Source organism: Pinus tabuliformis, chromosome 6 (genome assembly GCF_031772625.1).
Source record: "Pinus tabuliformis cultivar Carrire ecotype Pingquan chromosome 6, CPIR1, whole genome shotgun sequence".
Lineage (NCBI taxonomy): Eukaryota > Viridiplantae > Streptophyta > Pinopsida > Pinales > Pinaceae > Pinus > Pinus tabuliformis.
Genome location: NC_142292.1, coordinates 1,586,711,374 through 1,586,721,913, shown reverse-complemented (window position 1 = coordinate 1,586,721,913; position 10,540 = coordinate 1,586,711,374).

The window sequence follows — 10,540 nt, the reverse complement described above, 5'->3', positions numbered from 1 at the left end:
CGTATATATTGGGAGACCCCTATAGACTTAAAACCTTTATCCTTAGGAAGCCATGTCGACCGCCCTACTGATCGCAATGCACCGAACACAGCATTCGGGAAGATTGACTGCCGTACCGTAAAACATATTTTGCAGTTTTGTGATTGTTTGGCACACCCTCTACCTAGATCTCCAGAGCAGTTCCTTTTGGCCTTTTTTAGACTCTATAACGGAAAAAGTCCATCCGAGCATTTGTCACTTCGGGCTCGTTAAAACATCGAAGGCGACTAGAGTCATCTTTTGTTTTTTCTCGGCTCTTTAAAATTGAAAAAAAAAGTTGTGTCTAAAGCGTCATTAAAATTTATTTTAACGGAATAATAAATCACCCTTATTCCCGCGTTGATCTTTCAGTTGGTAAAATGGAGCCCTCCAACCAAGGAATTCCCCTTGGTGGAAGTCCTAGTCCCTTCTCCTCTTGGGGAGATGTTGGAGCGCCCCATATGGCCACATTGTCGCTTCCAGGACTGACAATCGGCTTGCCTATCTGGCTCTTCTCAACTAATGTTGTTCAAAACACCACTACTCCTGAACAATCGAATCAGCAGTTAGACCAGTCCAGAGCTGCCCACCAGCCTTCCACTTCCTCTAACTCTTCCTCTCCTCCTTCCTCTTCGCGTGATGGAGCTGGCAAAGCTAAAAGCCAAGCTCCTAAGGAGAAGAAGGAAAAGAAGAAGAAAGAGAAAAAGAAGAAGGAGCCAAAAGCGACTGGGGGCAAACGAATGGCATCTAACGAAAATCCACACACTGCACTGACCAGGCCTAAATCGCCATGTGTCATATGCAAGGGAGACCACTTTCACAGAGATTGTCCTTGCATCCCTCGGATACTAAGGGACTGGTCTCCCCGCTTGCACAATTCGGTGGCGTCAACCTCTGATAGCCATGTCGACAGCACACCGTCAACTAGTGAAAGTGAAGCCACAGGACATAGAGGGAAAGCTAGATTTCCCTGCAAACTGTGTGAAGGCGACCATGCCATCCACTGTTGTCCCTTCTTAGACAAGGCTAAAAGAGTATTGGAAGATCGCTCGGTTTTACCAGCGCGACTTCCTCCTGGATATCAAAAACTCCTTCCAAGTCCTTCACCAGTTGAGAACTCGGCTGGCCCGCTCAGGTGGTTAGCCGAAGCACCTATCATTGAGGATGAACCGTCCGAATCCATACCTGACGAAAGTCAAAAGGTCGAAGCGGCAGTTGACCCGGTCTTGCCTTCAGAGGTTCTATCTTCAAATGATACCATCACAGAAGAGAATAAAGACGACACTGTCCAAATTCTCTTCATCAACACAGACTCCGACGAACAAGGGGGCAATTTGCCCATTCCTTTATCGCAGGAAGGAACTTCGTTAGAGTCATACCCGGCCGTATATTCGGTCCCACCACCAAGCAACCTAGTTGTATCCTTTGACTGGAATCAACTAGGTAGACCCCGCTTACCAGCAAGCATACCATTCAGAATTATCGTTCAAATATACAGAATGGTAATGGCTGGCACCATCATTGATGAGGGGGCATCTGTGAGTATCCTTTCCTCTATTGCTTGGAAAGCGCTTGGTTTGCCAGCGCTTTTGCCTGAAATGAGAAATCTGACAGGCTTCGATAAAGGAACCAGTCGACCTTTAGGGATCCTCCCCAAAGTGCCTATCACACTGAAAGGGAAGACCATTCAAATGAACGTGATGGTCGTTCAAGGACCCTTGGATTATAACCTACTCCTTGGACGAGACTATATATATTGCATGGGAGCCATCGTCTCCTCACTCTTTAGAGTAATGTGTTTTCCGCACGAAGGAAGAATGGTCAAGCTCGTGGATCAACTTTCATTCCCCGGATCACGCATCGCAAATAGTCATATACCATCCCTAAATGGTCTCTTCGCTCAAGAAATGTCTCAACCCATGGTCCGTCCTCCCGATGAGCGCGAGTAATCCGGAAGGATATGACTGGAACCCAGGGAGCATGCGTCCTGGTCTGCTTCGGCAGGAAAACTTTGGGTATAGAGTAGGTTTCCGCGGGAGAATATGACTAGTCTGTACCCCGTCCGTGGTTGGAAGAGGGGTTATTCTAGAATAAGATTCTCTTGTCAAAGTTATGTGTTTGGCGCTCGTTGTCACTCACCTTTGTCTATTTCGGTAGACATCGCCGAAGAAGTGTTTTGTTTGGGGTGCAAATAGAACAATCTTTGGGTAACCTGTAAGAGGTAGGCCTCTCTCGGTAAAACAAATGTTTTGGCGGAAGATGAAGTAGGGGTAACCTTGAAACTCTGTTTTATGCCTGGGGGCATGCAAACCTTTTGGAGTGCAAGCAAAGAGCGGTTATTTATCTGTTTTTTGGATTAGTCGTTTCCTAACTTGCATAAAGAAAGGATGCGGAGCAAAGCTTTGTAAGATGAAGCTCCATAAAAAATAGAATCTTAATGAGACATTCTTATCATATGACTGGGTTAATCGAGCAGTTTTAGCACACAGTTCATGCTCGTTAAAAAATAAACGCAAGATCCGAGCAGTTTTAGCGCATAGTTCATGCTCGTTAAAAAATAAACATAAGATCGAGCAAATGTTTCCACCCACGTTTAAGCTCGTTAAAAAATGAACTATTCCGGTAAATAACCACCGTGAATGTAATATCATCAGCCATTAAAGCCTTGGTCGTGTTTGCCCATCACCTCCACTTTTCCATTGGCCGATCATTCACCTCCATATGATTGTTTACCCATTTTGAGGAACAGCTGCGAAGAGTGATTTCACTAGCCATCCTTGTGACACTGCCGTGATTTGGAAATTCCAATCCTTCCCTGGAATAAGCTGCCAACCTTTTTTATCACTCGTTCCTCAAAAGACGAGTCTTCTTTAAGCTCTTTTCATCTGACTCGTAAAATATGAAAAGATTGCCGAGTTTTGGCCTTCCAGCTCGTTAAAGTGACCGGAAGAGCTATCCCTCCTCTAGATTTTAATCTTTTTGGACCTGAGGGATTATTGCACAAAAAGATCGAGCGCTTGTTTTATTCGGCTCGTTAAAGATATCGAAAATCCATCCCTTCTGTATTGTTTTATACTTTTCTGGACTTAAGGGATTAGATGACGAAAAAGGACTTTTGGAGTTAACTTTACGTACCTTTTCAGACTCTCTAAAGATGAAAAGGACCGAGTTATCCTTGTCGTTAGACTCGTTAAATGCATGAAATAGCGACAAACTTGTCTTTAGACGAGAACGAGTTTCACTATCGCTAGGCTCATTAAAACATAGCGATGGGCTTGCCCGAAGGGCAAGTTATAGAAGAAGCATATGTTATCCTCCTCAAGCTTGAAAAAAATAAAGAGGTACTGGTCAGTAATGACTGGGGAAAAATTGGGAGAAACTCAAGAAAACTTTGATGGTAGCAAGTCGCTCTTGAACATGACACTTTTCCTCCGTACCACAATCGGGTTGGGTTGTTTCATTCACCGGTCACATCGCCATGGTCTCATCATACCATCCATATTTGGGGTAATGCTACCGATCCATCGCATAAGTGTCGCCATATGTTCAAGAGAAGTCGTTCAGAGAAGTCACCTGTGTCCCATCCACTACCATACATTATACTCTTTCATGACCGCCACCCTGAATCATATGTCATCAGATCGTTTTCACCTCCATCAAAATCATTAGCTCCGTTCCGTGTCATTGATGTGGGATTCATTAAGGCCCTCCTTTGATGGATCACTTCTTGTCGACATCAGCTCATTATCCAAGAAGTTGATCTAGGAACACCCCCTTCAGTACTTTGAAGCTTGCATGCCTCAATGGCAAGTTTCTCACTTCCGGCGACAGGTACACATCAATGACCTTCGACCGAAAGATTTTGCGTGGTGTTCGACGCCAAGTCCTCTATTCACACCACGTGAATTGTACTGCAGTACCTTGAGGGTCATCTTCATTATCGGTGATTCCTCTCGCGCTTGTTAACAGTTTACATCATTGACTGGTAATCAAGTGATGTCTTTCCATGTTCGACTTCAGAGAAATTCTCACATGGATCGACTTGTACTTAGAGTGAAGATCGGACGAGATTGAAGACCCCGGATCTAGTTTCATCCATCCGGGCTGCGATATATATTCAGAAAATAAAGACATAGAAATGTACAGCTTTACAACACAGATAATCATCCTACCAAAAGGATGATGGCTCTATCAGAATCATCAGTCTATCATCAGACGATTGTCTGTTATATGTACATGAAAATGAATTTATAAAGCTGAGCATGGGAATGCCCGCCTCAACTAGATCGTGAAAAAAGTATGAAAATAATGTATTGTATTGTATTGTATTATAGGTCTCCTCCCAGCATTGAAAGAACTTCGGATCCTCCTAATAAAGCATTTCACCCGATAAACGGCCTCATACTTTAGGGGGCAACTGTTATAGACATTTTTGTGCCTTACAACTATAAGCATGAAATGTCCATAATCCAAGGGATCCAAAGTCCCTAAACATGTTGTTCCTACCCCTAGAGGAACAAGGCTAACAAACCACAGCAATTCACAGAAATTCTCCACCAGAAACTGCTCAAAAACAAGTCAATTCAGAACCAATTCAGAGGCTCCACTAGCTGCCTGCGTTGAAATGCAGAGGCTACACTGGCTAGTTGCATTGCAACGCAGGTGGAAGCACTACCAGGGTGCGCTGAGCGGGAAATGACAAATGGCAGGGTCCCTTGTGCGAGGTGTAAAGACTGTGGAAGCTTCCAGAATCTTCCTCCATGACACTTGCCTTGATGAGTTTGACTAAGTGATGAGTAAGAGGCTCTTAGTCTCCAAGTGGAAGCAAGAACTGACAGAGGGAGAGGACACTAGTCAGATCTCAAGCTGACTCATCCTCTCTCCAAACATCTATATATGGATCTCTCCTCCATGAGATCCAGGAGGCTGGAATTTTGTTATTGCAAAGAATTGCTGTTGGTTTGAGATTGGAATCATTGGGTGCTTAATGCTTTGAAGGGAGGTGAAGAAAGGATTTCAATCGCTGGGAGGTAGATGCTGGATTGGAACTCTCTTGGTTGTATCTCCTCCTGAACCTTGTTATTCATCAATAAAGCTATCTTGGTTTCTCCTATATACTGATTTATCTTTGATGTATGATTGCATTAGTATGTTTAGTTTATTTCTAATCCTGAACTAGTTATGAATATGAATCTATGTCTTTGTGTAGTGTTCCCTTCTTGTGATCTTGCAGGAACCTGTTGAAGCTAGGCGAGCGAGAAGGCAAGTAGCTGGGAACTCTCAAAGAGAAGAGAAACCGGATCAAGGGACAAATGGAAGACACCGGTTAGTCCATCCATCTCTCTTCATTCTTAATTCATAAAGGAAGAAGACTAGAATAGTTGTTTCTGTTTGTTGCTAAGGCACTGTCACACCTTAGGTGGATAGGATCGTCCTGCATAGGAATTTTTCCCCACAACAGCTACAGTCGCAACAGTGTTGTGGATCTTGGGTAGTCATGCCTTTCATCACATCAATGGGGTGTAGGATGATGCTTGTGGAGAGTGTATTGGCAAGGACCTACTATGGGTGGGCCCATATGATGCTTTCATCATTAAAATGATAGTTGACACTATGTAAGTGATGGACCAATGATAATTGTTCATTTGGGATATTTTTATGCTTATTCTTCTTTGAGAAGATCTCGGCCATTCGACCACATGTACAGATCCGTGATGGGGGTCCACAAGAGCCCAAGATGTGTCGCTAGGGGAATCTATTATGATGAGGTGGAGGAGGGGGAGTTAGATGGGTTTTATGACCTGATTTTTTTGCACATTAGGACCAGATGTGATTATACATAGATGACTACCCATATAGTGGAATGAACTATCAAGGAGATCTTGACTTACCACTTCCTTTGAGACGAGCATGGGGTCGAGATGGTAAGTGAAGCTTGCTATGTATTTGATGCATTTAAAGTTTAATAAATATGTGTATGTGGTACTTATTTATAACTTTGTGATATGTAGATATAGTACTGACAGGATATACAGGATGAGCCACAGCACCTAGGGCTACAGATCAGGGTGGTTCAACAGCATAACAAAGACTAGGTAGTGATACTCTACTGGAGGATATCCATTGTAGGTTCAACGTGCTACTGAATTGGGTGACTGAGTAGGGGTGACATGATTTAGAAGATCAGTATATAGATGAGTGCACTGGTCTTCCCTGAGCATGGCGAGGTATCATGAGGCGCATTTCTATGGCCGTTCAGATGCTGGTGGGATGGAGCCATTGGCTTGGGAACCTCCAGATGATAGTGATTAGGCATAGGGACATGTGGGTCCCCATTTTTGTTTTGTTATAACATGAAAATGAACATGTCAGATGCATTTAGAGTAATGGACTCCAAATGGTATATGTTGGATATTATGATACATAATATGGTTATGCATCTTTTTGTGATGATTGTGGTTCACCATTTGTTTATGCTATAGACGTCTTCTTGTATATGCATGTGATAAATGTCAATCTAGAATGTTATTTGAAAGGTATCTACAGATTGATTTGGGGCTTGAGGAACATGGCTGAATGGAATGGATTCAAATTCACATGCAAAAATCTTAACTCGTAGATATTTTCTAAATAGGACAGGATTATGCACATTATAAACATCGTTCAATTGCATGACAAGTAGAAAGTAATCGAGACAAACATGAAGGTGAAGGATTCGAATATCAAGGGCATCAACTGAAAAACCTATCACAACATCATATTTAGCTTGGTTATTTGTGGTAGATCCAATGCAAACATCGTTGGAGTGGACTAACAAATGAAAATGGGTAAAAATGGCCCAAGCTAATGAGGTTAAATTCCTAGAGAAGTGACTTGCACCATTTGCATAACCAATATAAGGTGTGGATGATGGATCCATCTGAAAGATGAAAGAATACAATGAATGAGATGTTGGGAGATCCAAGCTACCTAAATGTAATAAAAATAAAAAGAGACATGCATTTCAATGGGAAATGATGTGGGTAAAATTTCTAGAGGTAGTGTGCATTGCAAGGGTTAGGAAGGATTTCTCCTTTTTGAACCTTTAAAAGGTATGCCCATTTGCCCAAAAACTTATGGATGATGTAAGGACCTAATCATAATGGTTCAAACTTCCCATGGCCGAGGAATCATGAGCTTTCATAAACGAGAACAAGGTCACCTTTGTGGAAGGTATGAGGGTGGAATTTTTGGTCATACTAAGCTTTGGTGCACTTTTTGGTTGATTCAATGGTTTGGAATGCAACACGATGGTCTTAATTGGTGCATTAAAGAATGATAAGTCATTTTTCTAGAGGTTGGGTGTCTGGGAGGAGTTTGACAACAAGGTGGAGGGAGGGGATTTCACACTCGATTTTTAAAACTACCTCCTCTCAGAAAACAAGGTGGAAAGGAGTGAACCCAGTGGAGGTTTTGACAAAAGTTTGATAGGCCCACAAAGCAAGGAAGAGCATAAGATGCCAGTTGGTATTGTGATTGTTCATTGTCTGCTCAAGCATAGTTTTGTAGATGTTGTTAACAACTTCAACTTGGCCATTGCCTTGAGGGTAGTAAGATAATGAATATTGGTGTTCGAAGCCCAACATAGAGGATAACTCATGCCAAATCTAATCTTCAAAGTGCCGGCCATGGTTGGAGACCAATTGTTTCAAAACCCCAAATCGAGTGATATCATGGTTAAAGATAAAGAGGGTTGTAGTAGCTGCAGTGTTATTAAACGTCGGCATGGATTCAACCCATTTGGTGAAATAGTCGACGACCATGATAATATACTTATGGTTATTAGAATATGGGGTTTGAAACTCCATAAAGTCAATAACCCATTTATAGAAAGGACCGACTACGATGATAGGATGGAGGGGGCCAGGTGAAGTTCACACCTTAAGGGTGTATAATTGATAGTGGGGATAGTGTTTGACTTCCTCAGTGTAGTTGCTAAAGAGAGAAGGCCAAAAATAACTGACCCACATGATTTTCTGGTCAGTGGCCATTCTGGAGAGTTGATCACCACAAGCAGCACTATGGAAGGCATTGAGCACTTGTTGAGCTTCAACATGGGTTAGACAATGACGGAGGACAGGGTTGACACCGCGATGATAAATATCGTCACCAATGAGGAGATAGCAAGGGGATTGATGTCGAATATGTCATCAATCATCACAAGCGAGATGGGGCACAAATTTATGGAGTCATAGATAGGTAAGGATGTCGCCATACCAAGGATCATCGAGGTAATGCTGAACAAGTGTTCATCTAGAAGATCATCATTTATCGACGGATCAGGCACACTAGTGGGAAATTCAAAAATGAATTTAGCAAGGCATAAACCTTTCTTACACTTAGGTGTGATAAATTAAAGATCGAATTCTTGAAGGATAACAATCCAATAGGCGTGCTTCCCATTAATGATCTATTGACTCAACAAGAAGGCAATGGGTTTAGAATTGGTCACAGATTTGGTGGCATGCATAAGGATATAATGAAAAGGATTTTGAACAAAGAACACAATAGACAGAGCTAACTTTTATTCGTGTGAGTAGGAAACTAGGGGACCATTAAGGTTTTTACTGACATAATATATGACATGCTCATTTCTGACACCTTCTTCTTGGATTAGGACCCCAGTGACCGAATAAGCAGACATAGAGATATACAAGATAAAATACCTCTCAAATTCAAGTGGACTGATCAAGGGAGTGGAAGTGAGAGTACATTTGAGGGAATCAAAAGACTATTGAGCTTGATCATCCCAAATACATGGAATTTTAGATCAAAGAAGTCTAAGAAACCCATGTGCAATGGTGGCATAGTCAAGGACAAACCTACAAATAAAGTTTCCTTTACCTTGGAGGATCTGCAACTAGTGAAGGGTACGAGGAGGAGGAAGTTTGAGCATGTCTTGAAAATTAAGAGGGAAAGAGTGATACCATCTTTGGACACAATGAAGCCCAAAATTTGGCTAGCAGGAACACAAAATACACACTTAAGGGGGTTGAGGCAAACGATATACTTGCAACATTGAAGGAAGATGGTACACAAATCATGAATGTGTTGCGATTAAAGCTTAGAACAAGCGTGAGATCATCTAGATATCCAAGAATAATATGAGCTAGGTCATGGAAACAGTAAGACATGGCACGCTGAAAAGTGGCCCCAACATTCTTTAAACTGAAATGCGTGACCCTATAAGCGAAATTTCCCCATGGACTAGTGAAGGAGGTTTTAAGATGGTTAGAATAACAAATAGGTATCTGGTTATACCCAGAGAATCCATCCATAAAGGAAAGAACCTCATGCCCCACACACTCACCAATGATTTCATCAATGAGTGGTGTGGGAAAGCTTTATTTGGGACAAGATTTGTTTAGATCATGAAATTCTGTTTAGACACGAATGGTACCTTGTTTATTTAGAATGGGAATAGGATTGGACACCCATGTGGTGTATTCGATAGGATAGATGAAACAAGCATGCTTGAGCTTATTAATTTCAACTTTGATAACTTCACGTTTGGAAGGATGGATAGGCCTTTGATTTTGGAGGACAGGGATGGCATTGGTCCAATTTTCGATGTAATGTTCAACAATGGTAGGATAAAGTCCAGGAATTTTAGAATAACACCAAGAAAAAACTTCATGGAATTATTTGAATAACGTAGTGTAAGCATCAATTTATTCTGGGGTGCATTGTGCCCCAAGATGATATTTTCTTCAATCCCTAGTTTATTTGAAATGTTGATTTTGATAACAGGGGATATGTTAGCCATATTTCCTTCTTCAAAAGCATCTGGTGTAGGAATGGTATTTTTAAACCAATTGACTTCACCATGAATGAAGTCTTTAGACTCCACAACATATTGGTCATAGGTTTGTTGTGGAAGGAAGTACACAAGGTGCTGCATATCATTCCAAGGATAATCAAGGGTGGTCATGGATTCCATGATGTCTTCATTAGAATGGAATATGGGAGGATTGGAGGAAGAGAGACCACATGATGAAGAGGAGCTACCTGAGGCATCTTCATGAGAGACAAGGTTCATATATGCATCGTCAAGGTTGGGAGATAGGTGACTAGTAGATGTGACATCTACCGATGTTGAGACCGAAGTGTTTGTTGAAGAAAGCTCAACAAAATTAAAATAACATGAGATGTCCAGAGAGTCCCAATATATCGATCCCATTGGTGATGATAGGTAGAGAATAGGAGTGGTACTATCTGTCATCTCGACATCAGGAGGAGGGATTATGATGGGTGGTTGAGAGACCAATTTCTCTGGCATAGGGGTGGGACCAGAACCTGCAAGTAGACGAGAGGTGGAATCACTATGAGCGACCTCTAATTAATGAAGCACTTGAAGTGTATCACAAAATTATTCAAGACGGGGACAATGATGAGAATAATGGCCATAATTATCACACAAAGAAAAAGGGTGATTCATGTGTAATGATATGTTCTTCTTAGCTAACTATGTTAAGGTGACATG